We start from the raw sequence: 22,553 nt of genomic DNA, 5'->3' as shown, positions 1-22,553 counted from the left end.
TTACTTATAAATATTTGAACTTTTGAAGATTCCAGCTTACTTGTAAGTTTCTATGGGTCAGGTCCTCTCCATTGCTGCTGGCCTAAGGTTTAGTTCACCATATAGCAATGTATATATTGACCTATTTTCCCCTCGACTTTCTGTGATTCCCTACATCTCACCTTTCTTTGCAGACAAGCCATTTGAAATACCCTTAACTTATTTCACAGCCAATAAGTCATTGAAATAATGTGTATTTTTTAGAGAAATCTTCTTATATAATTAGGCAGAAAATCTCACCTGCCATAGTTTTCAAAACAGCATAATTTCACTCTTCTCAATGCTTAATCTGTTGTATTACACAACCTTTGAGTATTTAGCTTTATCAATGACATGTACTTTAAAAATGTTTTAGAGATCCTACCAGTCTTTGAAAACATCCTTGTTCCTTGTTTCATTTCCAGTTTTATGTATATATTCTGCCTTGCACCTGATTATTCCAACAATTGATGGATGGCCTTGGGAATCTAATTCTGGTATTGATAGTCTTTACTGATTGTCTCCCCTCGTAGCTGATTTCTTCATTATTGTGTAAATTTAGATCATGAGCTCATGTTTAGCTAAACAGCTGACCTTGTAAGACGCTTAGGTGTGAACGATCGTAAGCTTCCGCAGAAAGACGGCAAAGATTTATTTGTGTCCCTCCAATGAGTTGCCCACGAGGACACCGTTTTCTACAAGTGTTGTTCCAATACTCCCTCTAGAGGCAGGGGATTCCGACAGCGCTGATTGGCGGCCCCCGATCTGGGGCAGGGGCAGTGGGCAGCCTGTGGCCCGGGCAGGAGCCTCTTTGCATGTGTCCCTGGGACACATCTGCCTGCGAACTTCGGTCACCTGGCAGGAAGCTACGATGCCCAGACCTATGGTTAGCTGTGCAGCGAGGTGTACTGTGAGGACAGGTTCCACACACACTTCAAGTAAGAGGTCGGCCTGAGTGGAAAGGTGAGAGTTTGGGCAGATGTGCAGACAAAGAAGGAGCCCTTTGGCCTGGGCCTAAATGCTTGTGACACCCCACTGGACCTGCCGTGCTCTGAGGGCCCTGCCCTGGGCCCCCTGCTCCCCTGCCCTTTGTTCAGTCACAGCAGAGATGGCCACACCCACTCCTTCAGTGTGGGCAGTGTTCCAACCACCCTCAGCCCCGCCCCCTCTCCGCAGGTTACCATGGACTACAGAGGCTGCATCCTGAGGCCAGGGCGTTCCGAGAATGCCAAGGGCAGACATGATGACCTTAAATGATTTCCTCTTGTGTCAGGTTTGGTAAACTTTAGGAGCTAGGAAATGGTCCACTTTACAGAAATGTTCAAATTTACTGGCATTTCATATATTCTCTGCTATAACATTGTCCTGATTCTTTCTGTATATTCTATACATATGTTTTTGTTTTCCTTAATCAAAGTGTGTCTTTTCAATCTTTTCAAAGAAGATTCTTTGGACTTACTAAATCACCTGAATTTTATACGTTTTCTGTTGTATTAAGTTCTGCTCATATCTTTATTTATCTTTTTTTCTATGTTCTCAGGGTTTATTGTTTTGATCTTCTGATGTCAATTAAAACACTTGGTTATTCATTTTAATAAATATTTTACTTATAAAGATTTGAACTTTTGAAGATTCCAGCTTACTTGTAAGTTTCTAAGGGTCAGGTCCTCTCCATTGTTGCTGGCCTAAGGTTTAGTTCACCATATAGCAATGTATATATTGACCTATTTTCCCCTCGACTTTCTTTGATTCCCTACATCTCACCTTTCTTTGCAGACAAGCCATTTGAAATACCCTTAACTTATTTCACAGCCAATAAGTCATTGAAATAATGTGTACTTTTCGAGAAATCTTCTTATATAATTAGGCAGAAAATCTCACCTGCCATAGTTTTCAAAACAGCATAATTTCACTCTTCTCAATGCTTAATCTGTTGTATTACACAACCTTTGAGTATTTAGCTTTATCAATGACATGTACTTTAAAAATGTTTTAGAGATCCTACCAGTCTTTGAAAACATCCTTGTTCCTTGTTTCAGTTCCAGTTTTATGTATATGTTCTGCCTTCCACCTGATTATTCCAACAATTGATGGATGGCCTTGGGAATCTAATTCTGGTATTGATAGTCTTTACTGATTGTCTCCCCTCGTAGCTGATTTCTTCATTATTGTGTAAATTTAGATCATGAGCTCATGTTTAGCTAAACAGGTGACCTTCTAAGAAGATTAGGTGTGAACGCTCGTAAGCTTCTGCAGAAAGACGGCCAAGATTTATTTCTGTCCCTCCAATGAGTTGCCCACGAGGACACCGTTTTCTACAAGTGTTGGTCCAATACTCCCTCTAGAGGCAGGGGACTCCGACAGGGCTGATTGGCGGCCCCCGATCTGGGGCAGGGGCAGTGGGCAGCCTGTGGCCCGGGCAGGAGCCTCTTTGCATGTGTCCCTGGGACACATCTGCCTGCGAACTTCGGTCACCTGGCAGGAAGCTACGATGCCCAGACCTATGGTTTGCTGTGCAGCGAGGTGTACTGTGAGGACAGGTTCCACACAAACTTCAAGTAAGAGGTCGGCCTGACTGGAAAGGTGAGAGTTTGGGCAGCTGTGCAGACAAAGAAGGCGCCCTTTGGCCTGGGCCTAAATGTTTGTGACACCCCACTGGACCTGCCGTGCTCTGAGGGCCCTGCCCTGGGCCCCCTGCTCCCCTGTCCTTTGTTCAGTCACAGCAGAGATGGCCACACCCAATCCTTCAGTGAGGGCAGAGTTCCAACCACCCTCAGCCCCGCCCCCTCTCCGCAGGTTACCATGGACTACAGAGGCTGCATCCTGAGGCCAGGGTGTTCCGAGAATGCCAAGGGCAGACATGATGACCTTAAATGATTTCCTCTTGTGTCAGGTTTGGTAAACTTTAGGAGCTAGGAAATGGTCCACTTTACAGAAATGTTGAAATTTACTCGCATTTCATATATTCTCTGCTATAACATTGTCCTGATTCTTTCTGTATATTCTATACTTATGTTTTTGTTTTCCTTAATCAAAGTGTGTCTTTTCAATCTTTTCAAAGAAGATTCTTTGGACTTACTAAATCACCTGAATTTTACACGTTTTCTGTTGTATTAAGTTCTGCTCATATCTTTATTTATCTTTTTTCTATGTTCTCAGGGTTTATTGTTTTGATCTTCTGATGTCAATTAAAACACTTGGTTATTCAATTTAATAAATATTTTACTTATAAAGATTTGAACTTTTGAAGATTCCAGCTTACTTGTAAGTTTCTATGGGTCAGGTCCTCTCCATTGCTGCTGGCCTAAGGTTTAGTTCACCATATAGCAATGTATATATTGACCTATTTTCCCCTCGACTTTCTGTGATTCCCTACATCTCACCTTTCTTTGCAGACAAGCCATTTGAAATACCCTTAACTTATTTCACAGCCAATAAGTCATTGAAATAATGTGTATTTTTTAGAGAAATCTTCTTATATAATTAGGCAGAAAATCTCACCTGCCATAGTTTTCAAAACAGCATAATTTCACTCTTCTCAATGCTTAATCTGTTGTATTACACAACCTTTGAGTATTTAGCTTTATCAATGACATGTACTTTAAAAATGTTTTAGAGATCCTACCAGTCTTTGAAAACATCCTTGTTCCTTGTTTCAGTTCCAGTTTTATGTATATATTCTGCCTTGCACCTGATTATTCCAACAATTGATGGATGGCCTTGGGAATCTAATTCTGGTATTGATAGTCTTTACTGATTGTCTCCCCTCGTAGCTGATTTCTTCATTATTGTGTAAATTTAGATCATGAGCTCATGTTTAGCTAAACAGCTGACCTTGTAAGACGCTTAGGTGTGAACGCTCGTAAGCTTCTGCAGAAAGACGGCAAAGATATATTTCTGTCCCTCCAATGAGTTGCCCACGAGGACACCGTTTTCTACAAGTGTTGGTCCAATACTCCCTCTAGAGGCAGGGGATTCCGACACGGCTGATTGGCGGCCCCCGATCTGGGGCAGGGGCAGTGGGCAGCCTGTGGCCCGGGCAGGAGCCTCTTTGCATGTGTCCCTGGGACACATCTGCCTGCGAACTTCGGTCACATGGCAGGAAGCTACGATGCCCAGACCTATGGTTAGCTGTGCAGCGAGGTGTACTGTGAGGACAGGTTCCACACACACTTCAAGAAAGAGGTCGGCCTGAGTGGAAAGGTGAGAGTTTGGGCAGCTGTGCAGACAAAGAAGGCGCCCTTTGGCCTGGGCCTAAATGCTTGTGACACCCCACTGGACCTGCCGGGCTCTGAGGGCCCTGCCCTGGGCCCCCTGCTCCCCTGCCCTTTGTTCAGTCACAGCAGAGATGGCCACACCCACTCCTTCAGTGAGGGCAGAGTTCCAACCACCCTCAGCCCCGCCCCCTCTCCGCAGGTTACCAAGGACTACAGAGGGTGCATCCTGAGGCCAGGGCGTTCCGACAATGCCAAGGGCAGACATGATGACCTTAAATGATTTCCTCTTGTGTCAGGTTTGGTAAACTTTAGGAGCTAGGAAATGGTCCACTTACAGAAATGTTCAAATTTACTGGCATTTCATATATTCTCTGCTATAACATTGTCCTGATTCTTTCTGTATATTCTATACTTATGTTTTTGTTTTCCTTAATCAAAGTGTGTCTTTTCAATCTTTTCAAAGAAGATTCTTTGGACTTACTAAATCACCTGAATTTTATACGTTTTCTGTTGTATTAAGTTCTGCTCATATCTTTATTTATCTTTTTTCTATGTTCTCAGGGTTTATTGTTTTGATCTTCTGATGTCAATTAAAACACTTGTTTATTCATTTTAATAAATATTTTACTTATAAAGATTTGAACTTTTGAAGATTCCAGCTTACTTGTAAGTTTCTAAGGGTCAGGTCCTCTCCATTGTTGCTGGCCTAAGGTTTAGTTCACCATATAGCAATGTATATATTGACCTATTTTCCCCTCGACTTTCTGTGATTCCCTACATCTCACCTTTCTTTGCAGACAAGCCATTTGAAATACCCTTAACTTATTTCACAGCCAATAAGTCATTGAATAATGTGTATTTTTAGAGAAATCTTCTTATATAATTAGGCAGAAAATCTCACCTGCCATAGTTTTCAAAACAGCATAATTTCACTCTTCTCTATGCTTAATCTGTTGTATTACACAACCTTTGAGTATTTACCTTTATCAATGACATGTCCTTTAAAAATGTTTTAGAGATCCTACCAGTCTTTGAAAACATCCTTGTTCCTTGTTTCAGGTCCAGTTTTATGTATATATTCTGCCTTGCACCTGATTATTCCAACAATTGCTGGATGGCCTTGGGAATCTAATTCTGGTATTGATAGTCTTTACTGATTGTCTCCCCTCGTAGCTGATTTCTTCATTATTGTGTAAATTTAGATCATGAGCTCATGTTTAGCTAAACAGCTGACCTTGTAAGACGCTTAGGTGTGAACGCTCGTAAGCTTCCGCAGAAAGACGGCAAAGATTTATTTGTGTCCCTCCAATGAGTTGCCCACGAGGACACCGTTTTCTACAAGTGTTGGTCCAATACTCCCTCTAGAGGCAGGGGACTCCGACATGGCTGATTGGCGGCCCCCGATCTGGGGCAGGGGCAGTGGGCAGCCTGTGGCCCGGGCAGGAGCCTCTTTGCATGTGTCCCTGGGACACATCTGCCTGCGAACTTCGGTCACCTGGCAGGAAGCTACGATGCCCAGACCTATGGTTAGCTGTGCAGCGAGGTGTACTGTGAGGACAGGTTCCACACACACTTCAAGTAAGAGGTCGGCCTGAGTGGGAAGGTGAGAGTTTGGGCAGCTGTGCAGACAAAGAAGGCGCACTTTGGACTGGGCCTAAATGCTTGTGACACCCCACTGGACCTGCCGTGCTCTGAGGGCCCTGCCCTGGGCCCCCTGCTCCCCTGCCCTTTGTTCAGTCACAGCAGAGATGGCCACACCCACTCCTTCAGTGAGGGCAGAGTTCCAACCACCCTCAGCCCCGCCCCCTCTCCGCAGGTTACCATGGACTACAGAGGCTGCATCCTGAGGCCAGGGCGTTCCGAGAATGCCAAGGGCAGGCATGATGACCTTAAATGATTTCCTCTTGTGTCAGGTTTGGTAAACTTTAGGAGCTAGGAAATGGTCCACTTTACAGAAATGTTCAAATTTACTGGCATTTCATATATTCTCTGCTATAACTTTGTCCTAATTCTTTCTGTATATTCTATACTTATGTTTTTGTTTTCCTTAATCAAAGTGTGTCTTTTCAATCTTTTCAAAGAAGATTCTTTGGACTTACTAAATCACCTGAATTTTACACGTTTTCTGTTGTATTAAGTTCTGCTCATATCTTTATTTATCTTTTTTCTATGTTCTCAGGGTTTATTGTTTTGATCTTCTGATGTCAATTAAAACACTTGGTTATTCATTTTAATAAATATTTTACTTATAAAGATTTGAACTTTTGAAGATTCCAGCTTACTTGTAAGTTTCTAAGGGTCAGGTCCTCTCCATTGCTGCTGGCCTAAGGTTTAGTTCACCATATAGCAATGTATATATTGACCTATTTTCCCCTCGACTTTCTGTGATTCCCTACATCTCACCTTTCTTTGCAGACAAGCCATTTGAAATACCCTTAACTTATTTCACAGCCAATAAGTCATTGAAATAATGTGTATTTTTTAGAGAAATCTTCTTATATAATTAGGCAGAAAATCTCAACTGCCATAGTTTTCAAAACAGCATAATTTCACTCTTCTCAATGCTTAATCTGTTGTATTACACAACCTTTGAGTATTTAGCTTTATCAATGACATGTACTTTAAAAATGTTTTAGAGATCCTACCAGTCTTTGAAAACATCCTTGTTCCTTGTTTCAGTTCCAGTTTTATGTATATATTCTGCCTTGCACCTGATTATTCCAACAATTGATGGATGGCCTTGGGAATCTAATTCTGGTATTGATAGTCTTTACTGATTGTCTCCCCTCGTAGCTGATTTCTTCATTATTGTGTAAATTTAGATCATGAGCTCATGTTTAGCTAAACAGCTGACCTTGTAAGACGCTTAGGTGTGAACGCTCGTAAGCTTCCGCAGAAAGACGGCAAAGATTTATTTGTGTCCCTCCAATGAGTTGCCCACGAGGACACCGTTTTCGACAAGTGTTGGTCCAATACTCCCTCTAGAGGAAGGGGTCTCCGACAGGGCTGATTGGCGGCCCCCGATCTGGGGCAGGGGCAGTGGGCAGCCTGTGGCCCGGGCAGGAGCCTCTTTGCATGTGTCCCTGGGACACATCTGCCTGCGAACTTCGGTCACCTGGCAGGAAGCTACGATGCCCAGACCTATGGTTAGCTGTGCAGCGAGGTGTACTGTGAGGACAGGTTCCACACACACTTCAAGTAAGAGGTCGGCCTGAGTGGAAAGGTGAGAGTTTGGGCAGCTGTGCAGACAAAGAAGGCGCCCTTTGGACTGGGCCTAAATGCTTGTGACACCCCACTGGACCTGCCGTGCTCTGAGGGCCCTGCCCTGGGCTCCCTGCTCCCCTGCCCTTTGTTCAGTCACAGCAGAGATGGCCACACCCACTCCTTCAGTGAGGGCAGAGTTCCAACCACCCTCAGCCCCGACCCCTCTCCGCAGGTTACCATGGACTACAGAGGCTGCATCCTGAGGCCAGGGCGTTCCGAGAATGCCAAGGGCAGGCATGATGACCTTAAATGATTTCCTCTTGTGTCAGGTTTGGTAAACTTTAGGAGCTAGGAAATGGTCCACTTTACAGAAATGTTCAAATTTACTGGCATTTCATATATTCTCTGCTATAACATTGTCCTGATTCTTTCTGTATATTCTTTACTTATGTTTTTGTTTTCCTTAATCAAAGTGTGTCTTTTCAATCTTTTCAAAGAAGATTCTTTGGACTTACTAAATCACCTGAATTTTACACGTTTTCTGTTGTATTAAGTTCTGCTCATATCTTTATTTATCTTTTTTCTATGTTCTCAGGGTTTATTGTTTTGATCTTCTGATGTCAATTAAAACACTTGGTTATTCATTTTAATAAATATTTTACTTATAAAGATTTGAACTTTTGAAGATTCCTGCTTACTTGTAAGTTTCTATGGGTCAGGTCCTCTCCATTGTTGCTGGCCTAAGGTTTAGTTCACCATATAGCAATGTATATATTGACCTATTTTCCCCACGACTTTCTGTGATTCCCTACATCTCACCTTTCTTTGCAGACAAGCCATTTGAAATACCCTTAACTTATTTCACAGCCAATAAGTCATTGAAATAATGTGTATTTTTAGAGAAATCTTCTTATATAATTAGGCAGAAAATCTCACCTGCCATAGTTTTCAAAACAGCATAATTTCACTCTTCTCAATGCTTAATCTGTTGTATTACACAACCTTTGAGTATTTAGCTTTATCAATGACATGTCATTTAAAAATGTTTTAGAGATCCTACCAGTCTTTGAAAACATCCTTGTTCCTTGTTTCAGTTCCAGTTTTATGTATATATTCTGCCTTGCACCTGATTATTCCAACAATTGCTGGATGGCCTTGGGAATCTAATTCTGGTATTGATAGTCTTTACTGATTGTCTCCCCTCGTAGCTGATTTCTTCATTATTGTGTAAATTTAGATCATGAGCTCATGTTTAGCTAAACAGCTGACCTTGTAAGACGCTTAGGTGTGAACGCTCATAAGCTTCCGCAGAAAGACGGCAAAGATTTATTTGTGTCCCTCCAATGAGTTGCCCACGAGGACACCGTTTTCTACAAGTGTTGGTCCAATACTCACTCTAGAGGAAGGGGACTCCGACAGGGCTGATTGGTGGCCCCCAATCTGGGGCAGGGGCAGTGGGCAGCCTGTGGCCCGGGCAGGAGCCTCTTTGCATGTGTCCCTGGGACACATCTGCCTGTGAACTTCGGTCACCTGGCAGGAAGCTACGATGCCCAGACCTATGGTTAGCTGTGCAGCGAGGTGTACTGTGAGGACAGGTTCCACAAACACTTCAAATAAGAGGTCGGCCTGAGTGGAAAGTTGAGAGTTTGGGCAGCTGTGCAAACAAAGAAGGCGCCCTTTGGCCTGGGCCTAAATGCTTGTGACACCCCACTGGACCTGCCGTGCTCTGAGGGCCCTGCCCTGGGCCCCCTGCTCCCCTGCCCTTTGTTCAGTCACAGCAGAGATGGCCACACCCACTCCTTCAGTGAGGAGAGTTCCAACCACCCTCAGCCCCGCCCCCTCTCCGCAGGTTACCATGGACTACAGAGGCTGCATCCTGAGGCCAGGGTGTTCCGAGAATGCCAAGGGCAGACATGATGACCTTAAATGATTTCCTCTTGTGTCAGGTTTGGTAAACTTTAGGAGCTAGGAAATGGTCCACTTTACAGAAATGTTCAAATTAACTGGCATTTCATATATTCTCTGCTATAACATTGTCCTGATTCTTTCTGTATATTCTATACTTATGTTTTTGTTTTCCTTAATCAAAGTGTGTCTTTTCAATCTTTTCAAAGAAGATTCTTTGGACTTACTAAATCACCTGAATTTTACACGTTTTCTGTTGTATTAAGTTCTGCTCATATCTTTATTTATCTTTTTTCTATGTTCTCAGGGTTTATTGTTTTGATCTTCTGATGTCAATTAAAACACTTGGTTATTCATTTTAATAAATATTTTACTTATAAAGATTTGAACTTTTGAAGATTCCAGCTTACTTGTAAGTTTCTATGGGTCAGGTCCTCTCCATTGCTGCTGGCCTAAGGTTTAGTTCACCATATAGCAATGTATATATTGACCTATTTTCCCCTCGACTTTCTGTGATTCCCTACATCTCACCTTTCTTTGCAGACAAGCCATTTGAAATACCCTTAACTTATTTCACAGCCAATAAGTCATTGAAATAATGTGTATTTTTAGAGAAATCTTCTTATATAATTAGGCAGAAAATCTCACCTGCCATAGTTTTCAAAACAGCATAATTTCACTCTTCTCAATGCTTAATCTGTTGTATTACACAACCTTTGAGTATTTAGCTTTATCAATGACATGTACTTTAAAAATGTTTTAGAGATCCTACCAGTCTTTGAAAACATCCTTCTTCCTTGTTTCAGTTCCAGTTTTATGTATATATTCTGCCTTGCACCTGATTATTCCAACAATTGCTGGATGGCCTTGGGAATCTAATTCTGGTATTGATAGTCTTTACTGATTGTCTCCCCTCGTAGCTGATTTCTTCATTATTGTGTAAATTTAGATCATGAGCTCATGTTTAGCTAAACAGCTGACCTTGTAAGACGCTTAGGTGTGAACGCTCGTAAGCTTCCGCAGAAAGACGGCAAAGATTTATTTGTGTCCCTCCAATGAGTTGCCCACGAGGACACCGTTTTCTACAAGTGTTGGTCCAATACTCCCTCTAGAGGAAGGGGTCTCCGACAGGGCTGATTGGCGGCCCCCGATCTGGGGCAGGGGCAGTGGGCAGCCTGTGGCCCGGGCAGGAGCCTCTTTGCATGTGTCCCTGGGACACATCTGCCTGCGAACTTCGGTCACCTGGCAGGAAGCTACGATGCCCAGACCTATGGTTTGCTGTGCAGCGAGGTGTACTGTGAGGACAGGTTCCACACAAACTTCAAGTAAGAGGTCGGCCTGACTGGAAAGGTGAGAGTTTGGGCAGCTGTGCAGACAAAGAAGGCGCCCTTTGGCCTGGGCCTAAATGTTTGTGACACCCCACTGGACCTGCCGTGCTCTGAGGGCCCTGCCCTGGGCCCCCTGCTCCCCTGTCCTTTGTTCAGTCACAGCAGAGATGGCCACACCCAATCCTTCAGTGAGGGCAGAGTTCCAACCACCCTCAGCCCCGCCCCCTCTCCGCAGGTTACCATGGACTACAGAGGCTGCATCCTGAGGCCAGGGTGTTCCGAGAATGCCAAGGGCAGACATGATGACCTTAAATGATTTCCTCTTGTGTCAGGTTTGGTAAACTTTAGGAGCTAGGAAATGGTCCACTTTACAGAAATGTTGAAATTTACTCGCATTTCATATATTCTCTGCTATAACATTGTCCTGATTCTTTCTGTATATTCTATACTTATGTTTTTGTTTTCCTTAATCAAAGTGTGTCTTTTCAATCTTTTCAAAGAAGATTCTTTGGACTTACTAAATCACCTGAATTTTACACGTTTTCTGTTGTATTAAGTTCTGCTCATATCTTTATTTATCTTTTTTCTATGTTCTCAGGGTTTATTGTTTTGATCTTCTGATGTCAATTAAAACACTTGGTTATTCAATTTAATAAATATTTTACTTATAAAGATTTGAACTTTTGAAGATTCCAGCTTACTTGTAAGTTTCTATGGGTCAGGTCCTCTCCATTGCTGCTGGCCTAAGGTTTAGTTCACCATATAGCAATGTATATATTGACCTATTTTCCCCTCGACTTTCTGTGATTCCCTACATCTCACCTTTCTTTGCAGACAAGCCATTTGAAATACCCTTAACTTATTTCACAGCCAATAAGTCATTGAAATAATGTGTATTTTTTAGAGAAATCTTCTTATATAATTAGGCAGAAAATCTCACCTGCCATAGTTTTCAAAACAGCATAATTTCACTCTTCTCAATGCTTAATCTGTTGTATTACACAACCTTTGAGTATTTAGCTTTATCAATGACATGTACTTTAAAAATGTTTTAGAGATCCTACCAGTCTTTGAAAACATCCTTGTTCCTTGTTTCAGTTCCAGTTTTATGTATATATTCTGCCTTGCACCTGATTATTTCAACAATTGATGGATGGCCTTGGGAATCTAATTCTGGTATTGATAGTCTTTACTGATTGTCTCCCCTCGTAGCTGATTTCTTCATTATTGTGTAAATTTAGATCATGAGCTCATGTTTAGCTAAACAGCTGACCTTGTAAGACGCTTAGGTGTGAACGCTCGTAAGCTTCCGCAGAAAGACGGCAAAGATATATTTCTGTCCCTCCAATGAGTTGCCCACGAGGACACCGTTTTCTACAAGTGTTGGTCCAATACTCCCTCTAGAGGCAGGGGATTCCGACACGGCTGATTGGCGGCCCCCGATCTGGGGCAGGGGCAGTGGGCAGCCTGTGGCCCGGGCAGGAGCCTCTTTGCATGTGTCCCTGGGACACATCTGCCTGCGAACTTCGGTCACATGGCAGGAAGCTACGATGCCCAGACCTATGGTTAGCTGTGCAGCGAGGTGTACTGTGAGGACAGGTTCCACACACACTTCAAGAAAGAGGTCGGCCTGAGTGGAAAGGTGAGAGTTTGGGCAGCTGTGCAGACAAAGAAGGCGCCCTTTGGCCTGGGCCTAAATGCTTGTGACACCCCACTGGACCTGCCGGGCTCTGAGGGCCCTGCCCTGGGCCCCCTGCTCCCCTGCCCTTTGTTCAGTCACAGCAGAGATGGCCACACCCACTCCTTCAGTGAGGGCAGAGTTCCAACCACCCTCAGCCCCGCCCCCTCTCCGCAGGTTACCAAGGACTACAGAGGGTGCATCCTGAGGCCAGGGCGTTCCGACAATGCCAAGGGCAGACATGATGACCTTAAATGATTTCCTCTTGTGTCAGGTTTGGTAAACTTTAGGAGCTAGGAAATGGTCCACTTACAGAAATGTTCAAATTTACTGGCATTTCATATATTCTCTGCTATAACATTGTCCTGATTCTTTCTGTATATTCTATACTTATGTTTTTGTTTTCCTTAATCAAAGTGTGTCTTTTCAATCTTTTCAAAGAAGATTCTTTGGACTTACTAAATCACCTGAATTTTATACGTTTTCTGTTGTATTAAGTTCTGCTCATATCTTTATTTATCTTTTTTCTATGTTCTCAGGGTTTATTGTTTTGATCTTCTGATGTCAATTAAAACACTTGGTTATTCATTTTAATAAATATTTTACTTATAAAGATTTGAACTTTTGAAGATTCCAGCTTACTTGTAAGTTTCTAAGGGTCAGGTCCTCTCCATTGTTGCTGGCCTAAGGTTTAGTTCACCATATAGCAATGTATATATTGACCTATTTTCCCCTCGACTTTCTGTGATTCCCTACATCTCACCTTTCTTTGCAGACAAGCCATTTGAAATACCCTTAACTTATTTCACAGCCAATAAGTCATTGAATAATGTGTATTTTTAGAGAAATCTTCTTATATAATTAGGCAGAAAATCTCACCTGCCATAGTTTTCAAAACAGCATAATTTCACTCTTCTCTATGCTTAATCTGTTGTATTACACAACCTTTGAGTATTTACCTTTATCAATGACATGTCCTTTAAAAATGTTTTAGAGATCCTACCAGTCTTTGAAAACATCCTTGTTCCTTGTTTCAGGTCCAGTTTTATGTATATATTCTGCCTTGCACCTGATTATTCCAACAATTGCTGGATGGCCTTGGGAATCTAATTCTGGTATTGATAGTCTTTACTGATTGTCTCCCCTCGTAGCTGATTTCTTCATTATTGTGTAAATTTAGATCATGAGCTCATGTTTAGCTAAACAGCTGACCTTGTAAGACGCTTAGGTGTGAACGCTCGTAAGCTTCCGCAGAAAGACGGCAAAGATTTATTTGTGTCCCTCCAATGAGTTGCCCACGAGGACACCGTTTTCTACAAGTGTTGGTCCAATACTCCCTCTAGAGGCAGGGGACTCCGACATGGCTGATTGGCGGCCCCCGATCTGGGGCAGGGGCAGTGGGCAGCCTGTGGCCCGGGCAGGAGCCTCTTTGCATGTGTCCCTGGGACACATCTGCCTGCGAACTTCGGTCACCTGGCAGGAAGCTACGATGCCCAGACCTATGGTTAGCTGTGCAGCGAGGTGTACTGTGAGGACAGGTTCCACACACACTTCAAGTAAGAGGTCGGCCTGAGTGGGAAGGTGAGAGTTTGGGCAGCTGTGCAGACAAAGAAGGCGCCCTTTGGACTGGGCCTAAATGCTTGTGACACCCCACTGGACCTGCCGTGCTCTGAGGGCCCTGCCCTGGGCCCCCTGCTCCCCTGCCCTTTGTTCAGTCACAGCAGAGATGGCCACACCCACTCCTTCAGTGAGGGCAGAGTTCCAACCACCCTCAGCCCCGCCCCCTCTCCGCAGGTTACCATGGACTACAGAGGCTGCATCCTGAGGCCAGGGCGTTCCGAGAATGCCAAGGGCAGGCATGATGACCTTAAATGATTTCCTCTTGTGTCAGGTTTGGTAAACTTTAGGAGCTAGGAAATGGTCCACTTTACAGAAATGTTCAAATTTACTGGCATTTCATATATTCTCTGCTATAACTTTGTCCTAATTCTTTCTGTATATTCTATACTTATGTTTTTGTTTTCCTTAATCAAAGTGTGTCTTTTCAATCTTTTCAAAGAAGATTCTTTGGACTTACTAAATCACCTGAATTTTACACGTTTTCTGTTGTATTAAGTTCTGCTCATATCTTTATTTATCTTTTTTCTATGTTCTCAGGGTTTATTGTTTTGATCTTCTGATGTCAATTAAAACACTTGGTTATTCATTTTAATAAATATTTTACTTATAAAGATTTGAACTTTTGAAGATTCCAGCTTACTTGTAAGTTTCTAAGGGTCAGGTCCTCTCCATTGCTGCTGGCCTAAGGTTTAGTTCACCATATAGCAATGTATATATTGACCTATTTTCCCCTCGACTTTCTGTGATTCCCTACATCTCACCTTTCTTTGCAGACAAGCCATTTGAAATACCCTTAACTTATTTCACAGCCAATAAGTCATTGAAATAATGTGTATTTTTTAGAGAAATCTTCTTATATAATTAGGCAGAAAATCTCAACTGCCATAGTTTTCAAAACAGCATAATTTCACTCTTCTCAATGCTTAATCTGTTGTATTACACAACCTTTGAGTATTTAGCTTTATCAATGACATGTACTTTAAAAATGTTTTAGAGATCCTACCAGTCTTTGAAAACATCCTTGTTCCTTGTTTCAGTTCCAGTTTTATGTATATATTCTGCCTTGCACCTGATTATTCCAACAATTGCTGGATGGCCTTGGGAATCTAATTCTGGTATTGATAGTCTTTACTGATTGTCTCCCCTCGTAGCTGATTTCTTCATTATTGTGTAAATTTAGATCATGAGCTCATGTTTAGCTAAACAGCTGACCTTGTAAGACGCTTAGGTGTGAACGCTCGTAAGCTTCCGCAGAAAGACGGCAAAGATTTATTTGTGTCCCTCCAATGAGTTGCCCACGAGGACACCGTTTTCTACAAGTGTTGGTCCAATACTCCCTCTAGAGGAAGGGGTCTCCGACAGGGCTGATTGGCGGCCCCCGATCTGGGGCAGGGGCAGTGGGCAGCCTGTGGCCCGGGCAGGAGCCTCTTTGCATGTGTCCCTGGGACACATCTGCCTGCGAACTTCGGTCACCTGGCAGGAAGCTACGATGCCCAGACCTATGGTTAGCTGTGCAGCGAGGTGTACTGTGAGGACAGGTTCCACACACACTTCAAGTAAGAGGTCGGCCTGAGTGGAAAGGTGAGAGTTTGGGCAGCTGTGCAGACAAAGAAGGCGCCCTTTGGACTGGGCCTAAATGCTTGTGACACCCCACTGGACCTGCCGTGCTCTGAGGGCCCTGCCCTGGGCTCCCTGCTCCCCTGCCCTTTGTTCAGTCACAGCAGAGATGGCCACACCCACTCCTTCAGTGAGGGCAGAGTTCCAACCACCCTCAGCCCCGACCCCTCTCCGCAGGTTACCATGGACTACAGAGGCTTCATCCTGAGGCCAGGGCGTTCCGAGAATGCAAAGGGCAGTCATGATGACCTTAAATGATTTCCTCTTGTGTCAGGTTTGGTAAACTTTAGGAGCTAGGAAATGGTCCACTTTACAGAAATGTTCAAATTTACTGGCATTTCATATATTCTCTGCTATAACATTGTCCTGATTCTTTCTGTATATTCTTTACTTATGTTTTTGTTTTCCTTAATCAAAGTGTGTCTTTTCAATCTTTTCAAAGAAGATTCTTTGGACTTACTAAATCACCTGAATTTTACACGTTTTCTGTTGTATTAAGTTCTGCTCATATCTTTATTTATCTTTTTTCTATGTTCTCAGGGTTTATTGTTTTGATCTTCTGATGTCAATTAAAACACTTGGTTATTCATTTTAATAAATATTTTACTTATAAAGATTTGAACTTTTGAAGATTCCTGCTTACTTGTAAGTTTCTATGGGTCAGGTCCTCTCCATTGTTGCTGGCCTAAGGTTTAGTTCACCATATAGCAATGTATATATTGACCTGTTTTCCCCACGACTTTCTGTGATTCCCTACATCTCACCTTTCTTTGCAGACCAGCCATTTGAAATACCCTTAACTTATTTCACAGCCAATAAGTCATTGAAATAATGTGTATTTTTAGAGAAATCTTCTTATATAATTAGGCAGAAAATCTCACCTGCCATAGTTTTCAAAACAGCATAATTTCACTCTTCTCAATGCTTAATCTGTTGTATTACACAACCTTTGAGTATTTAGCTTTATCAATGACATGTACTTTAAAAATGTTTTAGAGATCCTACCAGTCTTTGAAAACATCCTTGTTCCTTGTTTCAGTTCCAGTTTTATGTATATATTCTGCCTTGCACCTGATTATTCCAACAATTGATGGATGGCCTTGGGAATCTAATTCTGGTATTGATAGTCTTTACTGATTGTCTCCCCTCGTAGCTGATTTCTTCATTATTGTGTAAATTTAGATCATGAGCTCATGTTTAGCTAAACAGCTGACCTTGTAAGACGCTTAGGTGTGAACGCTCGTAAGCTTCCGCAGAAAGACGGCAAAGATTTATTTGTGTCCCTCCAATGAGTTGCCCACGAGGACACCGTTTTCTACAAGTGTTGGTCCAATACTCCCTCTAGAGGAAGGGGTCTCCGACAGGGCTGATTGGCGGCCCCCGATCTGGGGCAGGGGCAGTGGGCAGCCTGTGGCCCGGGCAGGAGCCTCTTTGCATGTGTCCCTGGGACACATCTGCCTGCGAACTTCGGTCACCTGGCAGGAAGCTACGATGCCCAGACCTATGGTTAGCTGTGCAGCGAGGTGTACTGTGAGGACAGGTTCCACACACACTTCAAGTAAGAGGTCGGCCTGAGTGGAAAGGTGAGAGTTTGGGCAGCTGTGCAGACAAAGAAGGCGCCCTTTGGACTGGGCCTAAATGCTTGTGACACCCCACTGGACCTGCCGTGCTCTGAGGGCCCTGCCCTGGGCTCCCTGCTCCCCTGCCCTTTGTTCAGTCACAGCAGAGATGGCCACACCCACTCCTTCAGTGAGGGCAGAGTTCCAACCACCCTCAGCCCCGACCCCTCTCCGCAGGTTACCATGGACTACAGAGGCTTCATCCTGAGGCCAGGGCGTTCCGAGAATGCAAAGGGCAGGCATGATGACCTTAAATGATTTCCTCTTGTGTCAGGTTTGGTAAACTTTAGGAGCTAGGAAATGGTCCACTTTACAGAAATGTTCAAATTTACTGGCATTTCATATATTCTCTGCTATAACATTGTCCTGATTCTTTCTGTATATTCTTTACTTATGTTTTTGTTTTCCTTAATCAAAGTGTGTCTTTTCAATCTTTTCAAAGAAGATTCTTTGGACTTACTAAATCACCTGAATTTTACACGTTTTCTGTTGTATTAAGTTCTGCTCATATCTTTATTTATCTTTTTTCTATGTTCTCAGGGTTTATTGTTTTGATCTTCTGATGTCAATTAAAACACTTGGTTATTCATTTTAATAAATATTTTACTTATAAAGATTTGAACTTTTGAAGATTCCTGCTTACTTGTAAGTTTCTATGGGTCAGGTCCTCTCCATTGTTGCTGGCCTAAGGTTTAGTTCACCATATAGCAATGTATATATTGACCTATTTTCCCCACGACTTTCTGTGATTCCCTACATCTCACCTTTCTTTGCAGACAAGCCATTTGAAATACCCTTAACTTATTTCACAGCCAATAAGTCATTGAAATAATGTGTATTTTTAGAGAAATCTTCTTATATAATTAGGCAGAAAATCTCACCTGCCATAGTTTTCAAAACAGCATAATTTCACTCTTCTCAATGCTTAATCTGTTGTATTACACAACCTTTGAGTATTTAGCTTTATCAATGACATGTCATTTAAAAATGTTTTAGAGATCCTACCAGTCTTTGAAAACATCCTTCTTCCTTGTTTCAGTTCCAGTTTTATGTATATATTCTGCCTTGCACCTGATTATTCCAACAATTGCTGGATGGCCTTGGGAATCTAATTCTGGTATTGATAGTCTTTACTGATTGTCTCCCCTCGTAGCTGATTTCTTCATTATTGTGTAAATTTAGATCATGAGCTCATGTTTAGCTAAACAGCTGACCTTGTAAGACGCTTAGGTGTGAACGCTCATAAGCTTCCGCAGAAAGACGGCAAAGATTTATTTGTGTCCCTCCAATGAGTTGCCCACGAGGACACCGTTTTCTACAAGTGTTGGTCCAATACTCACTCTAGAGGAAGGGGACTCCGACAGGGCTGATTGGTGGCCCCCAATCTGGGGCAGGGGCAGTGGGCAGACTGTGGCCCGGGCAGGAGCCTCTTTGCATGTGTCCCTGGGACACATCTGCCTGTGAACTTCGGTCACCTGGCAGGAAGCTACGATGCCCAGACCTATGGTTAGCTGTGCAGCGAGGTGTACTGTGAGGACAGGTTCCACAAACACTTCAAATAAGAGGTCGGCCTGAGTGGAAAGTTGAGAGTTTGGGCAGCTGTGCAAACAAAGAAGGCGCCCTTTGGCCTGGGCCTAAATGCTTGTGACACCCTACTGGACCTGCCGTGCTCTGAGGGCCCTGCCCTGGGCCCCCTGCTCCCCTGCCCTTTGTTCAGTCACAGCAGAGATGGCCACACCCACTCCTTCAGTGAGGAGAGTTCCAACCACCCTCAGCCCCGCCCCCTCTCCGCAGGTTACCATGGACTACAGAGGCTGCATCCTGAGGCCAGGGTGTTCCGAGAATGCCAAGGGCAGACATGATGACCTTAAATGATTTCCTCTTGTGTCAGGTTTGGTAAACTTTAGGAGCTAGGAAATGGTCCACTTTACAGAAATGTTCAAATTAACTGGCATTTCATATATTCTCTGCTATAACATTGTCCTGATTCTTTCTGTATATTCTATACTTATGTTTTTGTTTTCCTTAATCAAAGTGTGTCTTTTCAATCTTTTCAAAGAAGATTCTTTGGACTTACTAAATCACCTGAATTTTACACGTTTTCTGTTGTATTAAGTTCTGCTCATATCTTTATTTATCTTTTTTCTATGTTCTCAGGGTTTATTGTTTTGATCTTCTGATGTCAATTAAAACACTTGGTTATTCATTTTAATAAATATTTTACTTATAAAGATTTGAACTTTTGAAGATTCCAGCTTACTTGTAAGTTTCTATGGGTCAGGTCCTCTCCATTGCTGCTGGCCTAAGGTTTAGTTCACCATATAGCAATGTATATATTGACCTATTTTCCCCTCGACTTTCTGTGATTCCCTACATCTCACCTTTCTTTGCAGACAAGCCATTTGAAATACCCTTAACTTATTTCACAGCCAATAAGTCATTGAAATAATGTGTATTTTTAGAGAAATCTTCTTATATAATTAGGCAGAAAATCTCACCTGCCATAGTTTTCAAAACAGCATAATTTCACTCTTCTCAATGCTTAATCTGTTGTATTACACAACCTTTGAGTATTTAGCTTTATCAATGACATGTACTTTAAAAATGTTTTAGAGATCCTACCAGTCTTTGAAAACATCCTTCTTCCTTGTTTCAGTTCCAGTTTTATGTATATATTCTGCCTTGCACCTGATTATTCCAACAATTGCTGGATGGCCTTGGGAATCTAATTCTGGTATTGATAGTCTTTACTGATTGTCTCCCCTCGTAGCTGATTTCTTCATTATTGTGTAAATTTAGATCATGAGCTCATGTTTAGCTAAACAGCTGACCTTGTAAGACGCTTAGGTGTGAACGCTCGTAAGCTTCCGCAGAAAGACGGCAAAGATTTATTTGTGTCCCTCCAATGAGTTGCCCACGAGGACACCGTTTTCTACAAGTGTTGGTCCAATACTCCCTCTAGAGGAAGGGGTCTCCGACAGGGCTGATTGGCGGCCCCCGATCTGGGGCAGGGGCAGTGGGCAGCCTGTGGCCCGGGCAGGAGCCTCTTTGCATGTGTCCCTGGGACACATCTGCCTGCGAACTTCGGTCACCTGGCAGGAAGCTACGATGCCCAGACCTATGGTTAGCTGTGCAGCGAGGTGTACTGTGAGGACAGGTTCCACACACACTTCAAGTAAGAGGTCGGCCTGAGTGGAAAGGTGAGAGTTTGGGCAGCTGTGCAGACAAAGAAGGCGCCCTTTGGAATGGGCCTAAATGCTTGTGACACGCCACTGGACCTGCCGTGCTCTGAGGGCCCTGCCCTGGGCACCCTGCTCCCCTGCCCTTTGTTCAGTCACAGCAGAGATGGCCACACCCACTCCTTCAGTGAGGGCAGAGTTCCAACCACCCTCAGCCCCGCCCCCTCTCCGCAGGTTACCATGGACTACAGAGGCTGCATCCTGAGGCCAGGGCGTTCCGAGAATGCCAAGGGCAGGCATGATGACCTTAAATGATTTCCTCTTGTGTCAGGTTTGGTAAACTTTAGGAGCTAGGAAATGGTCCACTTTACAGAAATGTTCAAATTTACTGGCATTTCATATATTCTCTGCTATAACATTGTCCTGATTCTTTCTGTATATTCTATACTTATGTTTTTGTTTTCCATAATCAAAGTGTGTCTTTTCAATCTTTTCAAAGAAGATTCTTTGGACTTACTAAATCACCTGAATTTTACACGTTTTCTGTTGTATTAAGTTCTGCTCATATCTTTATTTATCTTTTTTCTATGTTCTCAGGGTTTATTGTTTTGATCTTCTGATGTCAATTAAAACACTTGGTTATTCATTTTAATAAATATTTTACTTATAAAGATTTGAACTTTTGAAGATTCCAGCTTACTTGTAAGTTTCTATGGGTGAGGTCCTCTCCATTGCTGCTGGCCTAAGGTTTAGTTCACCATATAGCAATGTATATATTGACCTATTTTCCCCTCGACTTTCTGTGATTCCCTACATCTCACCTTTCTTTGCAGACAAGCCATTTGAAATACCCTTAAATTATTTCACAGCCAATAAGTCATTGAAATAATGTGTATTTTTAGAGAAATCTTCTTATATAATTAGGCAGAAAATCTCACCTGCCATAGTTTTCAAAACAGCATAATTTCACTCTTCTCAATGCTTAATCTGTTGTATTACACAACCTTTGAGTATTTAGCTTTATCAATGACATGTACTTTAAAAATGTTTTAGTGATCCTACCAGTCTTTGAAAACATCCTTCTTCCTTGTTTCAGTTCCAGTTTTATGTATATATTCTGCCTTGCACCTGATTATTCCAACAATTGATGGATGGCCTTGGGAATCTAATTCTGGTATTGATAGTCTTTACTGATTGTCTCCCCTCGTAGCTGATTTCCTCATTATTGTGTAAATTTAGATCATGAGCTCATCTTTAGCTAAACAGCTGACCTTGTAATACGCTTAGGTGTGAACGCTCGTAAGCTTCCGCAGAAAGACGGCAAAGATTTATTTGTGTCCCTCCAATGAGTTGCCCACGAGGACACCGTTTTCTACAAGTGTTGGTCCAATGCTCCCTCTAGAGGCAGGGGATTCCGACACGGCTGATTGGCGGCCCCCGATCTGGGGCAGGGGCAGTGGGCAGACTGTGGCCCGGGCAGGAGCCTCTTTGCATGTGTCCCTGGGACACATCTGCCTGCGAACTTCGGTCACCTGGCAGGAAGCTACGATGCCCAGACCTATGGTTAACTGTGCAGCGAGGTGTACAGTGAGGACAGGTTCCACACACACTTCAAGTAAGAGGTCGGCCTGAGTGGGAAGGTGAGAGTTTGGGCAGCTGTGCAGACAAAGAAGGCGCCCTTTGGACTGGGCCTAAATGCTTGTGACACCCCACTGGACCTGCCGTGCTCTGAGGGCCCTGCCCTGGGCCCCCTGCTCCCCTGCCCTTTGTTCAGTCACAGCAGAGATGGCCACACCCACTCCTTCAGTGAGGGCAGAGTTCCAACCACCCTCAGCCCCGCTCCCTCTCCGCAGGTTACCATGGACTACAGAGGCTGCATCCTGAGGCCAGGGCGTTCCGAGAATGCCAAGGGCAGGCATGATGACCTTAAATGATTTCCTCTTGTGTCAGGTTTGGTAAACTTTAGGAGCTAGGAAATGGTCCACTTTACAGAAATGTTCAAATTTACTGGCATTTCATATATTCTCTGCTATAACATTGTCCTGATTCTTTCTGTATATTCTATACTTATGTTTTTGTTTTCCTTAATCAAAGTGTGTCTTTTCAATCTTTTCAAAGAAGATTCTTTGGACTTACTAAATCACCTGAATTTTACACGTTTTCTGTTG

The sequence above is a fragment of the Mesoplodon mirus genome (genome assembly GCF_964341445.2).
Source record: "Mesoplodon mirus genome assembly, chromosome: 1".
NCBI classification, from domain to species: domain Eukaryota; kingdom Metazoa; phylum Chordata; class Mammalia; order Artiodactyla; family Ziphiidae; genus Mesoplodon; species Mesoplodon mirus.
The sequence above is the reverse complement of the archived record's forward strand: the minus strand, read 5'-3'. Positions refer to the sequence as shown.